This window comes from Sprattus sprattus (genome assembly GCF_963457725.1).
Source record: "Sprattus sprattus genome assembly, chromosome: 5".
Taxonomy (NCBI): Eukaryota; Metazoa; Chordata; class Actinopteri; order Clupeiformes; family Clupeidae; genus Sprattus; species Sprattus sprattus.
In genome coordinates, this window is record NC_137924.1 from 18065925 (window position 1) to 18083552 (window position 17628).

Here is a 17628-nt window from a genome sequence, read left to right on the forward strand (position 1 = left end):
GAACCACCTCAGCACAAATGTAATCTAAAAACAATTTCCCTGCATTTCCCCAGTGACCCCCTCCCCCCGATCATCACGCACGTACGCACGCACACACACACCCATACACAGACGATTCCACACGCATACAGACGTTTGATGGCCACCTCCCATGCCCTCTTGACAAGACCATGCACCCTTAAGTAAATATTATTTTGGCCTGAGTTAAACAGTGCCTGGGGGAAATGCCTTGATTGTGGCTCAAAAAAGAATGGCACTATCTCTCGTGTAGGTTACTGTTTTTCTGTCTTAATTGCAGACCCTATATCAGGCTCAATCAAAATTCTGATTGCGGAATCCAAATTAGACTCTGAACCCATTCTAATTCTACACAGCAAGGATTCCAGGGATATAATTAACGGTAATTGCAGGCTGCCATTGCATTGGATCGACGGCACTCAAAAAACACCTCATCTCACTTATGACAAGCTCTTTTTGTTTGTATGTCCCATTTCATGCTGTGCCGTGTATTCGCGTAAGTTTACCTGGAATTGTCGATTCACATGATATAACGATCATAACAGAAATATAGAATGATGAATTGGATCACTGCAAAGGTTAATTACTGCTTCAGTGTTAATTAGCTGACTTCATTTGATGATGGCCGTCTCTGGGAGGAATTACGTTAGATTTAAGTATCACTATCATGGGAACCATCCTGTCAATGTGACTGTGGCAAGGTGTTGATGCTAGAAGCAAGCTCAAAGCTAAATGCTTTCATAGCTTCATTATTAAATATTAATAAAGGTGATGATCATCGCAGTGTTTTCTCTCTTGAGTTCCTTTCATCACGTGTAGAGATTGAAAGCACTTTGGAGTTAAGGAAGAAGGTGGGAAGAAAGGTTTTCCTTCACACACCGTCAAATAGTGTTAGCACAAAACTCATTTCCCCCTTCGTCGGTGAGTTTGAAGTGTTTCTTTCTTCCATGCTTTTCTGTCGAGAAGTGCAGTTTTTTTTTTCAGTAAGGGTTTTCAGAAAAAGAACAGCCTTGACTCCTTTCCTTTTCGCTTTTCGCTTTTCGCTTTTTTTTCCAATTGTGCAAACACCGTTTTTTTCTCCCTTTCTCCAAATGTCAAATATTCAGACTGCGAGGGCATTCAAACATTCTTTTCTTTTACCGAGCACAGCATGTTATTCGTCATACCCATTAGCATTAAGTCTCACACAGAAAACTTCAGAATACATTGAACCTTGCTGTGTGTGTGTTAGTGTGTGCTTTTGTGTTAGTGAGTGTGTGTGTGTGTGTTAGTGTGTGCGTGTGTGTTAGTGTGTGCGTGTGTGTGCCGCCACAGTCGCTGCCAAGGATTGGGGCGCCTGCACAACTTCAAAAGTGGAACAGGTACAGAGCTGAGGGGACGTGCTCTACGCCTTGGAACAAAAGGCCTTGGGGCTGTGGCTGATGGAGGTCAGGCCGTAGACACACGAGGCCAGCGTAATGCATGGGTGCGAACAACAGGTTGATGACGACACCGCCTGTGCTCAGAAGGGCCTGTGTGGCCCTGATAACACATGATTTAGGCTCGGCAATGGCATCCCCTGCCGAAGATAGAGAGAGCCCCATTGTGCCGGTGAAACCTAAGCGGTGTTAATCTTCTTGTATTGTGTCCCGTTCTCTCTCGCTCGCTTGCTCGCTCGTTTGTTAGTTAGTTCTTGTGTTCGTGTTCGTGGCCGCCGTGGACACAGATCGAGAGAGATCATTTGTAATCACACTTCTTTCTCGTAATTGTGCCTCTCTCAGCTGTATCACTCTCAGAACCATAGCGGCGGAAATGTACCCCGCAATGGATTAATGAATGCATTTCGGCTCTTCATCAGATTTGGATCGGAGGATATCCTGCTCAGCCGTGTCTGATTACTTCTGAGAAAGGGAGAAAAAAAAAAGTACGCGATAATGTCTTTTACTATGCTTTTTACATAGATTCTTGACTGTAAGCAGTTTCCATTTTTTTTTGCGGCCGTTTCTTTTACAGCTGGAGGGGAGCCTCGGCCATGCAACATTTGGCGGCGTTCCAGGAAGCGCGGCTAACGGTGGCTGCACTGAGAGGAACAGGCAGCCTGCAAGCGGCGAGCAGGGCTAGGCCTCCCCCTGCACTCATCAATCTCCCGCTCCAAGCAGATGCTCAATGGGATTAGATCCCTGTGGCGGAGGAGGCCACTGCTGAAATATGGCCACGGCCATGCCAAAGATTAACAGCATCATTGAATATGGATGTGGCTCAAACTGAGTTACCTAGGCTATTAGCAGGAATGACCGTGCAGGGTGCCTGTGCCGCTGTGCCGACAGACCTCCCAAATTTCTGCTCTCAAGACAACATAGTGGCACCTCTCTTGCCGAAGGATCACAAGCCCTGACCTGATGATGGGATTGCAGCATCACAAAAATGAAGTGTGTTTGGCAGGCCCCCTGTTTTTTAACGTATTTCTCAACATTAGAATAATTGGAATTATTTTGCAAGTTTAACACCAGGTCAATGTATCCACGTGGATATCAAATTCATTTTTTTTTATGACTTCCCCTCTCTTGACTCTCGTAAAATGTTTTTCTCTGTAAAATGGAGTCAGGTCATCAGGCCAGGCCATTTTGGTTGATTGAATCCCGTGTAATTCTGCGGTTTGCGGAAGATTCTAGCAGGTCTCCATCTGCTCTTTCACTCTGCTCACAATGATTAAGGAGAGGCAGCAGTTTCAGCCTGTAGGACAACAATTTCATTAAAGGAGGCAGCCATGTAAACAGTGTTATTAGTGACCAATCCATTCTCGTAATTGCTAAAGCCTTCATTAGAACATCTTATCTGGCCAATCTGCGATTCTGAAAATGTTAATGGGCATTATTATGTTATTATGTTAATGGCCATTACTCTTATACACAAACATGTCCTGACACTGTAACATTCTCCTCATTCACTGGAGGACACAAACAAGGACAGGACAAATGGTGGCAAGCATCAAAGTGAGACATAAGCATCACTCATCTATTACAAGTACAATAGCTAAACCGGTACTTGTGATTCGCTACTGTCACTATCAGGGCCTCCACCCATACACATACTCATTCTTTTTTTTAAACTTTATTTTCACTTTTTCATTATCTCATCTTATTGTTAAACGGTGTGACGCTTTAGTATACACAAGGGAACAGGCCTCTCCCCAGCCTCCCACCAGTGTGCACAGTGCTGTTGAACTGCTCCCATGGAGAACCATGTCTAACCTGATTATCACTTGAGCTCAATTATCGGGTCACCCACAGAGTGTGTTACTCGTGGATTACGGTTTAATAAGCTTACCTATAGGAGTTCAGATGAAAGCATCACCTCAATTAATTTTGTTCATTACGTTTAAGTCACAAGGCAACGCGAGTACATTAGCTTTCTCCGTTAACCTCACTGTCTGTGCTAAAATGCCAAAAGTTCAAAAAGGCTGAATTGAGCGAGGACTGGCCCATGTACATTCAGAATGTTAAGCAATCGATCTCCGAGTCTACCACCGAGGCACTCCACCTTATTATGAAAAGGCAACGTTCGTAATTAAATGCACTGCATTCTGATCAAAACACATCACCGACATAGGCAGTGAGATTGACAAGTCAATTCCGGCAGCCCGCCTTAACTTGGCTTTCATTCCGCACAGAAGTGAAGTGTCCTAAGCCATCAAAGCCCACCCAGACGACTGCTTCATGCCACGATTTCCAATAAAGAGACATATTATATGGGCTTAGAGGCAAAACTTCTTCCAGTGTAGTGAGGTCACTGTGAGCACAGCCCATTGCACAGGCTTTCATCTAACTCCTTTGTGGTGCCATATTGATAGCTAATGGTCCTTGGGGTGCCTTTTTTAAGAGACTGTTTTAATGCTGATGGATGAATACGAGTCTGTGTTGATGGGCTTCCAGTAAATATGGTATTAAAGTACAGCGTGTGGAGGGGCTGGGGGTGGGGGTGGGGGTGGGGGTTTGTGGGCACCGAGGCATCAACTCACTGCAGGAGCACTCAGGCTACATTAATTAAGGCTGTCATGGCAAAAGCAGCCTCAGATGAGAGTCATTAAAGTGAATGGAAAAGCTGGAGCACACTAGAGAAGGTGGGCATACGCTAGTTGTCACCCGAAGAGTGAACATGACGTTTGCCAGAGCCAGAGTTGTTGTCAGATTGACACGTGACAAACAAATGCAAAATGCTTTGCTACTTTAGTTGTTAGTCTTTTCCTGCAAGCAGATGGACAGCTGTCAAACTGTGAAAAATACATCCATTAACTTTTACAACCTTGTGTTTGCTGTCTGTCTGCCTGTCTGCTTTTGGGTTAGTCATTTCTTACTTCTGGAACTTCCTGAATTTATTCATGTTTATATGTTTATATGTTTTGAACATATGTATGTGTGGATGCACTTTATTTATATGTTACATCTACAGTATATAACAAAATCATGTTCATATACACAGATGTATAGATATATGTTTCTAACAAAATCATCAACATACACAGAAAAAAAGGAAGATGTATCGATGATCAATTTTTGTATTTAAATCAATTCGGCCATAGCGAATACACATCTACAACCATCTCTCATGTTTGGACTGTAAACTAATCTGTTCTCATCCCCATCATTTTGTCACCAGCTTGCATGTTTAGTTCTACACTGTACACATGAAAGGATGTCATTACATCATATGTCATGAAGAGCTGAAGGCACTGGAAGGAACTACAAGTCGCACAGTTTAATTTCACTTAAACATTACTAAATGATATCATACTACAAAATCCAGCACTAACTAATTATGACAGGTGGCTAAGAGATGCCCCCATACAGAAAAGGGCAGCACACGCCTCGGGCAATGGTTGGCTATGATGGCATCGGCTGTGAAGGCTCACTCAGAGTTTATTTGCCAAACTGCTCTTTATAGAGCCATGGGCCTGTTCAACCCTGGATCAATGCATGCTTTTGCTGGACATATTTCTCTGTTTATTACAACACTAAAACGTAAAGTCCTGAACCCAACAAATGTTTCTGTGCTTAAACTATTGCTGTTCATTTCCCAGAACTTGATAGTAAACCTTTTTTGAAGGGGCATTTACAAATCTTAAAGTTTTTGTGCTCAGAGTAGTGTTCTACTCAAAGTGCTGTTTACTTTTTCCATGTATATTTTACTTCCTTAGTATACAGTATACTTTTAAAGAGTCTATGTTGGAACATATAATTCTTGAGTGTCTAAGGTCAAACAAGTCACATTCAGTCATTCGGCTTAATATTTGTTGTGACAAAAATAAGAAAACCGATTTACTCTCTCTCTCTCTCTCTGTGGAGAATATTCATTTATTCATCGCAAGATGTCTCCGCAACACCATAGCGTTTGAAGTATGCACCCACACAATTACTAACAGATGGCCAGAATAATAAGTTCAATTTTGAGATCCATAATATCTGTAATTCACATAAAATATGTTTGGCTTCCAAAGGAGGACACATTTTTGATCCAAACCAAAAAAAGAGGATCTCCCCCCTCGCCTCCAGATGTAGGAAATGTGACCATCTTTTAAACTCTGCCTTCAAACGCCAGAGACAATGCACAAATTTGCTGGAAATATTGAGAATGTCCTCTGTTGACTTCTTAACAGGGAAAGCACGTTCAGTCAGTTATTGATGAGCAGGGATGTTTGTTCAGAGGTGATGGGATGCTATAAAAAAAAACACAGAACAAACAAACAAAAATAAATAAAAAAACATGTAATTAAGAGAAGTGCAAATTAGATACAATACAGAGACAGATATTATGAACCCCAATCCTGCCATACAGTAATTTCCTGTCAGTGATTAAACTCAAAGCACACAGTGAAGCAGCTCTCATGGGTACTGCAGCCCACTGCAATCAGCACATTTACCAACATTAGAGAGACTGCTGGAGGAAAGGCGCCCGTGTAGATTTATATCACTGACAGAACAAATGGAAAGAAGGGGGGGGGGGGGGGGGGGGGGGGGGTAACAGTCGGGTGATTTTTCCGCACCCCTGATGACATTTTCTCTGGAAGGCGAGTGACTTTCTAACATTCTAATTAGCTCGTGCTGTTCTGCCGCTGTGGCCTTACCCGTCCGGTGCTTATGTTATCATCCTCCAGCTGACAACGTGAGAACAAGAGAGGATTCGGAGCCTGTATTTTAAGAAAGGTTATTACAGAATTGGAAATGAATTATGTGTTACAGTTGTTCTGTGCCTTGACAAAAGGGAAGGATTAAAAAGGAGGGAAAAATCTCTGAGCAGCAGAAATAGAAATGGCTTTAAGGATTTCTTTCCCTGAGGTTCTGTGGGTGGAAGCGGAGTGGTGAATGAAGTTCATTGCCAAATTCGGATGTATTGTGGAAGGTTTTGCTGTCGAGAATTTTGCGCAATGATGCACAGAAGGTTAAGGGAGGATGATAGTGAAGGGTACGTTTTGACCTCTTGTGATGCTCGAGTGCTTGGATTTGACCCCCTGCTTCTAGGTTATTGACAATCGTGTTGGAGCATATTGAAGATGTGTGCACGGCAAGCAATGCTTAGCTCAATGATGCCAAGTGCAACAGTCAATCATTACCGATTGACTCAGACCAAATCAAAAGTGTGATGGAGCTTATCAACTTAACGGAACACTAAGTCAATTAATCCAAAGAAAAAGTCAAGAAAGTTTGGGAGAATAAAAATGAATAAGAGTTAGCTCTGTTGTTCATGGAAGAATATGGGTTTCTCTGTGTTGTGCGGTACAGATTTACACAAGCCAGATACCCTGGAGGGGTCACTGTATGGCATGTACAGTACAACAGATGCCAAGGCAAACTCCATGGTTACAGTCAGCAGAGGCTTCAGAATGGACAATATGCCTTAGGAGTGCAGACTCTCAAGGAGCCTCTTGATGTTTTGTCCTCTGAAAAAGTCAAGACTGTAAAGTCACAAAATGTCCATGAATCAAAAGTACAAAACACAAGATCATGACTCAGTATTTGAGAGGGAAGTCAGACGTCATGGGGGAATTCAGGAGAAAAAAAAACTTAAGTTAACACTACCTTCAATATCCATCCCAGCCACCATCTGGGCTGCCAGAGACGAGTTCCCTGTCCTCCTGGGCTTGTCATGTCAGTCTGGCTTGACCAAAGCTGTGTTTCCAAGTGAGAAAAAGCCAATCACAGAGCAGTGTGGCGGCTAGGTCTGTGATGAGGTTTCTTGGACTGCGAAGCCTGACAGCTGTCCGATCAATCCCGTTTTACATTCCCTAATTTGAAGCCAAGGCGAACCACAAATTGGAGTGAGCAGCCAGGACATCATGGGAGATTGCATCTGACTGGTCATCACAAGGAGGGGGAGCAAACATAAACTACCACTATGAATGTTAAATTATTCCAAAGATTCAACATTAGAAGTATGTGGCATGTGACAGGGAAATAATGATGTGGATTTGGTGTTAGGACAATATTCTGAATGCAGGAGCAGACGGCTGCTTCAGATTTCACAGCAAACAGCCTGTTCCTTTAACAAATGATGATTAAAATCGAGAGTGATAAAACATTAATATCTGTATTAAATAATACATAGCGTTTGAGAAGAGAGCAATAGCTTTCTGTTAAAGTGAAAAAAAGTGATTTAGACAGGCTTTCCACTCACCTCAGATAGTGTCACTCAAACAGACAATATTGTTTAAAAAAAGGAAACCAAAAAGAAATTGGAATACAATGGGGAAGTTAAACAGTTTTACAAGAGTATCGAGCTGCATGCAGGACAAGAGAACATGCAGTGTCAATTTGATTCATCACTGTGGTGTCCATTTAAGGAACTCCATGCAACAATAGCCTATACACAATACCTGTTCTGGTGTTATTCAAGTTTCCCATGCAGTGAGAGGAACCAGAGGTCATTTAGTCTACTATTTAAGCCCACAATACCGGCCCCACTATTGAAACCTTGTCATTGGTGGGGCTCTGAATTATTATCACTGGAGCCTTCTGCCAGCCTCTGGTCAAGACGCTTTTGTTTAATCCTGATTTAAACCTCAACAACTTGAGGGGCTACAAAGCTGTTGCTGAGTTTTATTTACTTCTTCTGAGTGTTATTTTTAAAGCAAATGTCACCCTCCACTGTCCCATTTTTATTAATGGAGAGAGGGCGAGTTTCCATCATCGCATGTAATGCCGTAGCGAGTGGTGCCTTGGCAGGAGAGAACGGTGATAGGCCTAAAGCTAGCGATGCAGAGGGGACTCATTAGTGTTGGGAAGGTGAGAGGCGTGTGCAGACTGTGGTGTGTGTGTGTGTGTGTGTGTGTGTGTGTGTGTGACACACAGTGCTGGGACGCTGGGGCATCACATGTAGCTTCAGGCAGGGCTTATTAATTGAAGGAGATTAAGCTGCTCTCGCCCGTGCCATGACAACGCCATCAATAAGGGCCCTCGTGGACGTCCCCAGACTGATGTCGCCATTGTCTCACACGGGTCCTCGGCTTGGAGAGAGGCGGCCACGGCGGGCCTGTCCGATGGCACGCTGACAAAATTGAATTTGGAGCAAGGTCAGGCAGAGTTGGCGTGTCCTCACATGCTGGTTTCTGAAACAGCTGAAGGACGATAATCTGGAATGAAGATTAGCAAGTGGCTAACAAAGACCTAGCCACAGCATTGCTAATACAGCTGGGGAGTCAGCTAAAGGCCCCTACTGGATATTGTACAAACTGTGCTTACAATTAACATATTTAACATATCAGGACACTTCAATTCAGTGGCTGTTGAAATATATCCGTGTCAAAGGGTTTTACTTACTTTTTAGACCTTATTTGTAAGGAACTCTCTGGGGGGCCATAACAGCTCAGGTAATTGTTCAAATTAAATCTGAATAAATATAGTCTGTGATAACACATGCCAAATGTTCTTTTAAAAAGGGTCCAGCACTATTCATGGCCGAGCTCACTAATCCATTGGCAGCCTAAACATGAAAGCCCTCTATTTCCCTTTTCTTCAACCCTGTTCCTTGAGCGAACGCTCTGCAGCATTTGTGAGGACCATCGAGAGACAGCCCACTTGAGACTCTCTGTGCAGTATGAAGGAGCTCAAAAAAGATCGACTCTGTCAGAACATATGATGCAGAACACAAGGGTTGATATACCTCATTGAACAGGAACACGAATTACTGTATGACTGGGGCCCCATGAAAAGTATGGGGAAAAAATTAAAAAACAAATATAAATCTCTGAAACTAAGAAAAGATTTGAAGCATATTTCAGACTGTGAGCAAGTAGGACTGTTTTCTATTAAATGATACGAATGTGATTATAGCGTAGAACCAGAAGTGTTAAGTGTTAATAGATATATTACCCCAACCGAATAATTTGTGATGGTGGCTTGCCTGTCTTCAATCGGATACACTTTATGGCTGAAACATATGGCTCCTGAATTTACAGGGTGGGAACATTGAATTGAGTAGTTTCCAAGTTTTACAAGTTCTTGTAAGAGCACGAAAACATTATAAGAGTTCAAGAGAAGAACTCTCACAGCATTTTGTGTAACCATATGAAGAGCATAAAAATATAGCTGCAGGGGATGCTGTGGGAGTTATACAGCAGTGAAATTCACAACTCTGTCAAGACCAGAAGAGCCTACACACTTCCCACCTGAGAAAACAATTATATGAACAATGTGTTGACAGCATAGCCATTCACAGAGATTTTTTTGCATCCCAAATTATGTCTAAAAACTACCAATTTGGTGACAAACAAGCGTTTTAGATAATGACAGGGTACTATGCCTAGGCCTGTTATCTGGCACCTAATATCTGAGTAAATCTTCATAATTATTTTTCTTTGTCTGACTGCTCATTTGTTAGATACTCACTAAAAGGATATGTACCCAGTGAGTCAATTGGTTTAGACGAGCCTGAAACACAGCAGCAAATGGCTGGAAGAAACGAGTGGAATTCCTCCTCCGGGAGCTCGGAATGATTTCATTTTATCATTTGTGCTGAATGCCAGACGCAGCTGAATGTAAACCATCAAATTCAGAGTGATTGAGAAAAGGCATAGATAATGCAAAATCATGAAAATTGAGATTTCCAATTATTTCCAGATGCCATATGTGACTACAACAGCTGCGTGTGGCAGATAACTTCATCAAATATTCAGAGGCTCGTATTGTGCAAATTTGATTGATTTGAATGGCTAGATAAAAATTCCCATTAGGCTGTGTGTATGTAATTAATATTAATCATAGTTGCACAAATAAAAAAGACGGACATGCTCAGAATGACAACCCCGTTTGGGAAACTCTTGTTCTTGCTGAAAAATCCATATTGTCTCATAGCACTGAGCTGAAAATAACTCAAGTCTGTAGTGTCCTCAAGAAGAATCAGGTAAAATGCCATGAAGTAAAGCCCTAGAATTTAGTTACAGCCACGAGGAAGTGGCAAGGTAAGCCCTGAACAGAGTTGGATCCACCTGATCTAAATACAGACACCCACAAATATAGCATCTGAGCTTTGAGCCGCTGTCAACAATGACAGCATTTTAATGAATATTACATTGAATGAAAATCAATATCAATCCCCCCAAAAATGATTATATTATAAATGTAGGAATAAGTAAAATTTGAATTCTCCCATGAATGATTACGCTTTCCATGTTTAGTATTACTTGTTCCTTTTTGCCTACTGACAAATGATAACAGCGTTTTTCTTGTCAGATAAGGCATTGAATGGGGAAGATGGGAGAAGATGGGTTTTCATAACTCACTAGCATCTTATGGACATACTGTAGCTGGAACCACTCATCAGTGTGTTGCTGTTCCCTGTTTGTTCATGGGCAGCAGCCATGATGCAGTCCTATTGTTGGGTTTACCTGCTTATTAACTGTGCATCATACTTTTCCCTCAATGTTCTTGGATACATAATGCAATTTACCCAGTGGCATCTCAATTGCACACAGAGGATCAGACTGCATCTGCATTTTTTTTGTTTAAGTCAATGAAACATAATGTGTTGTTTTTGTTAACCAAGATTGCCAAAAGCAGTGTTCTAATTTGGCTCAGTGTGATCATATCAGAGTGTGAGAACCATCTTTCAATGCATCAGTCAAATAGTTAAAGTTGATATAGAATGTTACATGTGTGATGTAAATTACTTTCTCACCCACGAAAAGCATTTCAACAGAATATAGAAGTGTGCAAACTGTATTGGTACCTCTACACCCTCAAATTACACCATTAATGTTTATTTTTGAACTACATGAACGCAGGGTGTTATGAGAGAAACAGAAAAGTGTCATTCACACACACACACGCACACACACACGCACACGCACACACACACACACACACACACACAGAATAAAAGAGCCAAATGGAAAATGTCTTTAATGACATGAATCTAATTACTCACAGAATCCTGCTGTAAAGACTCAGTAAATTCCCATTGTAATGACTTTGCATGACCCAAACTCCACTCAAACACAACATATTCTCCTCATCCTTCAGACTTCTGTCATTCTCTTGTGTTGTCCAAAAGTAAGGATAACTTGTAAACTCTACAACCTATACTGTACATAAATATCCTATATGTGATTTCATGCCAACTACCAAATTAAGCTTCTCACATAGTAGAGTTACGGCAACATTTGACAACTGAATAGACTTGTTTGGCTTAAGCTTAACCAAGTTTGTCCTCCAGGGGCCTCAAAAAGCAGGTTTAACAAATGCTGAGTTTAAACCTGAACTCTAGATTGACTAACTCTGGGTTTTTGGTTTCACAACAGCTGATAGTAATTAGTTCAATCCTCTCTGAGCTACGCTTACCCTGTGTTAAGCATGTGCATGAGGAGATAAAAAGCCCTCAGATAACATTATTAATCATGGCAACAGGAGCAAAGAAAAATATGTGTGTGTGTGTGTGTGTGTGTGTGTGTGTGTGTGTGCACTGTTTAATATTTATGCAAGCGCACAATCCAACCGGCACAAAACAAACTAGGCAGCAACTGAAGATAAAATATAAAAATGTAAGGTCAGGTATAATTCAAGGTACAATACATTTTCACATTCTAATTAGTATCACCTCATAGTTCCTCACAATTAGTGTAGCTAAGTTGCTACTGATAAAAGAACACCACACCAAAGTGTGCACTTCTTGTGTTGTGTTAAGGGCAGTATAGTCAGGACATACAGTAGCACTTCATTAAGGTTGCAAATTGGTACACTTCTTAGATGGCCTGAAAATATTGCAGTATAATTTTAAGGGGGCCCTTTGAATAGGTGTAGCCCCAGGGCCCTTCATGCTCTTAATCTAACTCTGCTCACAGAGGCTGAAGAGATGGCCCCCGGTCAAAACAGTGGGAGTCCTATTGCTGAAGGCATCTCTGGAGGAGGCTCATCTGACAAAACCTCCCCCCAGGACACAAGGGCCTGAAGAAGAGGTTATCTATTCGAATGAATGGTATATGTACAGTCATCCTCAGTGACAGCCGACCATCTATCTCTGACCCAACTAGGCTCACTGATATTCTTCTGTACAATTCTTTGTAACCGTCTGCTATTGCCTTTTCAGATTCTTAGTTGTCCCTCTGACAACAGAATCTATTGAGATTTACACCTTAAAAGTAACTATCTAATCTAATAGTTTATTGATAGTGTTGTACCATAAATAATACTTGCTTCCTCGTTTCTCTTACCATTTAAATTACAATGCGGCAGTGGGTCCATCCACCCCCAGTTAGTAAGATGTTGTTCAGCATTAGTCCATAACTTGCAGTGAAACTAAGGCTGCTGATGCAAAAGACAAGAATAAAAAAATGACTGCTGGAGCCCACTGGTGGGTGATCTGACTTGTTTGAACAACATTAAAAATATTAACTACTGTACTGCAATTGTACGTGCATGAAATCAAGAAGACATCACAAAAAGAAAGGCATCTTTTCATTATTTGACACTGATGAGGTGATGGGTCAATCAGAATTGATTGAGCATGAGCATATTGTGTCTCTGACTGATCGGGATTGTTGCCAAAAGCGTTCACTGGTTTAGTTGTTCATTGGTCCCCTCTAATTGTGGCAATGTTGTGGAGAGTCACACATTATCACACAATAATGTCACATGCCCTTTCTGTGGTGACCTTGAGCCCACGAAGGCACTAGAACCAGGCCATGACATCCGAGTGGTCATCTCTACCCTGGCTCGTGCCCTGCAGTGGGCTACGTCATGACGTTGCTGTGGACCGGGCTCAGCATCAGGGTAAGGGGGTTAGCCCAAAGGGCTGGCAGTGGTACTCTCTGTCACCGACCAGGGCACCATTCACAGAGCAGAGCAGTCATTGGCTTCAGTAGCTGTATTGTGAAGTATCTTTAATTTGGAACAATAAAGGCTACTATTTAAGCCTATCTTCACATTAATGCTGTGGAAATGGAACATTCCTTTTCATTTACTGAAAGACCTATGACAGGAGTATGAGTGCCCTCTATGCAACCAAACCCTAACATGTATGAAATCAACTAATAAGTGCTTCAAGTCTCAAAGCTTCATACTAAATACATGAATTATTGCGTAGACTAATAGCTGCAATGCCTGTGAAAAATTCTTGTGGGTCTTTGTCTTGAGAACACCACATGAGTGGACAGTAAACGTTTCAGTGCAAGAGTCACATTTCTTACAGTCTGACAGACAGTTGCCTCTGACATGTGCTCAGTGTCACCAATGTTATATAGAAAAGTGCCTTTTACAAAAGAAATGTGTTCTGAACTGAGTGCTTGTCCACGATATGTCATATGAAAGACAGGGCTGAGAATATTGTTCAGATAAATGATCGATTGTGCAGAGAAATTGAAATGCTCAAACAGATAATCATCCGGGAATGACAAAACATCTAGATGTGGTCTGATCACCCTCTCCCGACGGAGAGTTCTGTCCTTTTTCTGTGGAGCATTTGTGCTCCAATATCAACTGGCTCTTCAAGAAGACATGGCAAGGCTGACACCTCCTTTAGTCTGCAGGCTTCAGCTAAAGAGGAGGAGAAACTCAGGGAGAAACCTGCTATTGAACATGATAGCTTTGCAGAGTATGTTGCTATAGTAATTGACTCAGATTTAAGCTAAACTGTGAAACAAAAAATCAAGAGTTTCCTTCCTTCAAGCGACAGCTACTTACTAGACCCACTTTCTAAAACAGGACGTAGGTATTTCTATATGTGAATTTCTGTCAGCGAGTTGGGCAAAGTTCCCCAGCAAACCCTGCTGCCGTGCAGTGTTCCGCATGACGGCGTCTCTTTGCCCTCTGCGCACACCTGCCAGCCTCAGAGGGAAGGCAGCGGAGTGAGGCGGCGCTGAAATTATGTCGGTGACGCGAGCTGTCATTAGTGTTGTTCACCACCTGTGGAGCCCAGGTGCAGCAACACATTCATTTACAACCCACTGAGTGGAGGACCAACATGCTCCGGCCAGAAAAAGAACATAGAACGAGAGGGAGGAAGGGAGGAAGGTAGGAAGAAAGAGACAGGGGACAGGGGAGGTTTTTTGAGCACCAGTGGGGGGGACAAAGGTGAAATAAATTACCATTCCTGCACACATGGGTTGCGATGGAAATCAAGGCGTTGTAGGTCCCTTTCAACGCGCCTTTGGCGACAAAGTTCCATCCAGTATTCGGCTATCTATAAATCTTCAAAGGCTGCCGATAGCGTGCAGTTATAGTGACATGGCATCAGGCTCTGTAGCACAGGATCTGCCGGAGGCTTATGTGAGACCAGTGGAAACATTGTATGGAAGCCGACTGTTAGTCTAGCCCACACAGCTGGGCAAACCTGGCCGGTGCTGAGATGGAAACACTGACTAGTACTGACAGTTATATGATATCTCTTCCTCTGATTATGACAAGCAGCATTTTAGACAAGGGTGCAGACATGAATTGACTTAGATACTGTATGTGGCCTTAAAATGATGCATCCTTATACATTTCAGGTTCTAAATAATGACCCAAAAATACCCCAGTGGCTATATTCACTAACACTATTACATAACAAACCTAGGTCAGACACAGCAGAGTTTTGTTTACTAAAGCAATGTGATATAGTGATCCAAGTTATAGTCTAAAAATAGTCAAAAGCTAGCCGTTCATTGAGTTGAACACAAAAAACCGGCACATTTCCCTTGTTCACTAGGCATCTGAAAAAACTGGGTCTTGAAAGCTGAAAGAAGAGAGCGACTGCTTTTTTACTGTTTTCAGACCGCATTCGAACTGTCAAGTCTGTGTTTCAGGGAATTCTAGAATGACGGAATACATAAATACAAAGCGGTCTGGTATGCTTTGTTTCATCTGTGACGTGCACTAGATTGAACAGGGGTTAAATAATCCTTCAGCCGGTTTCAGACTGCAGAGGTTCCTGGCACTGAGCTCACCTGGGGCCTAAATACTATGGATTACCATTCAAGACGTTTTCTGCACGATATCTCATGCATGCAAAAGAAATGTATCACAATTCCAACCACATCTCAGCACCATTTCCGAGGGGGTTTGTGAGGGTGTGGGGGGATATAAATCTTCAACACATCAGGCTACTAAAGAAATACAGCAAAACAAAATAACTCTCCAACCTCTCTGACTCAAGTCAATATGATACCTGAAACTACAAGGCTTCAGGGAACTACAGGTTTGATTGTACAGTGTTCTGCTTCAATAGAACTAACATGTTCTAATGCTTCAATGTTCCATCTAAAACATTTTGAAATGCTGTCCAAAATACCCGACCTTTTGTTCTCTCTTCTGGGCAAGGAATGATTTGTTGTTCTGGGCTTTTGGTATCCCAGAGGTACACCACAAAAGCTTTCCCTGTTGACTGTGGCCAATTAGCTGAAAATGTCAGGACTCAAAACAGATCAAATCATGAATAAATCTGTAGGATAATTGGTTTATTGATAAAATGATGGATACCTGGCAGTCACTTACTAAGCCAAGCAACTTCAGTTTTGAAGAGGGGATATTACTGCAAGTCTGAAGTGGTTCTCTGTAAGGATATGTTTTAGATATGGTTATACATAACCCATGACGGGGATTATAAAATATAATGCGCAGTCTGTGGATGGAGTCCATATCACATGGTCCATCCCAGTGCCAACCTCATGAATATCAAATTAGTATGCTAATTCAGAGCGCTATGCTAGTAGCTCAGTTACAACTTAGATTCAAAACCATTGCAAGATAAGTTTACCTTTTAAATGTAAGTACCAGAGTGGACTACCGGTAAGCTTTACTTCACTGACTCACCTCTGACCTCCCTCTCATATGGTCTGTGAACCCATGTACGTGGTTGTTTGAGATCAGCTTTTCATTTAAGAGCCAGGTCACTGAGGTAATAGAATAGATTACCTCCTCCTTCTGTGAAGATTCACTGTTGTGCCGTCCATCCTTTCACAATTTTCAACATTATTTTAGCCTGTTAAGATGAATTCTACACCATCAGTTAAACAGTTGATAGTGTCTTTTGATGATCCAGGTAGACATTCACTGATACAATATACATATACTAGTTTGATGTGAATGTTATCACAGTGGTAAATATCGGTAATAATAATAATAAAATCATAATATCAGTAATGGTATGGTATTGATTTGGTATGTATTTGGTCACTGACAGCAATATCAGTGTTTCCTCCTGATAATGTTCTCAATACTGATGGTGCTTTATATTCTCAGTAGTTTAAATGCTATACAGGCGAAGCCTCTCTCTTTAGGGTTTGTGATGATCTTGAATAATGTTTTATTTCCATTAGTCACTGTAGCACATGTCTGCTGACACAAGAGGGCTAAATACATGTTTAGCTCTCACAGTCAGCCAGTGGGAGGTTGTTCTTTGAAATCTTTCTGTCATAACTCGTAACATTTGCACGCGCGCACAACTGGAAACCTGGAGAGTTTAGCGTCAGGGGCCAAGCAAAATGATAAGTGGATGTTCGCATCAAGTGATACCCCGCTCCATGGAGCTCAGAGTCATTAGCATTCCTCCCGCGTCCATTGGAGCCCTGGCTGGAGCCTGAATACCCATCGGCTCGAGAGGAGGCTGACTCAGCCCCCGTGCAAAAGCACCCTGCTGAGGCCTGGGTGACCACGGGGTGAGGGGGTGGAGAGTGTGTGTTGGGGGGCTACATGTTCCACGCATCAATCTTTCCCTCAATCAATGGCTTTAATGAAGAACAAGCTTGAATTAAATCAAAAGCACTAATAACGCTAATGGCCGCTTTTTTCCCTTCAGTCAGAGGCCACTGGAGTGTAGCCACGAGGGAAATACCCCATTTTTTTGAGAGTGGTTTATAATCAATGATTAACAGCTGATCATCAATTAGTGAGGTCAACGTTTGAGTAGAGCGAACCCAAAGAGGGTGCTTTCGTGCTCGCCATTCCGGCTTCATCTCAGGAATACGCTCACCCGGAGCTGCTGAATTCCTCCTTTGATTTCAATTGAAGCTCTTACAGATATGACAGACATAATAGACTCAGATATGGGATTAAGCCTCCTCGGACCAAATGCATATAGGCGTGAAACAATGGGCATCGATGACTCAGAAGGTGGCGCAGGTATTACTCAATGAGGAGCGGAGAGGAGAAAAGAGGGGGAACAAAGTCA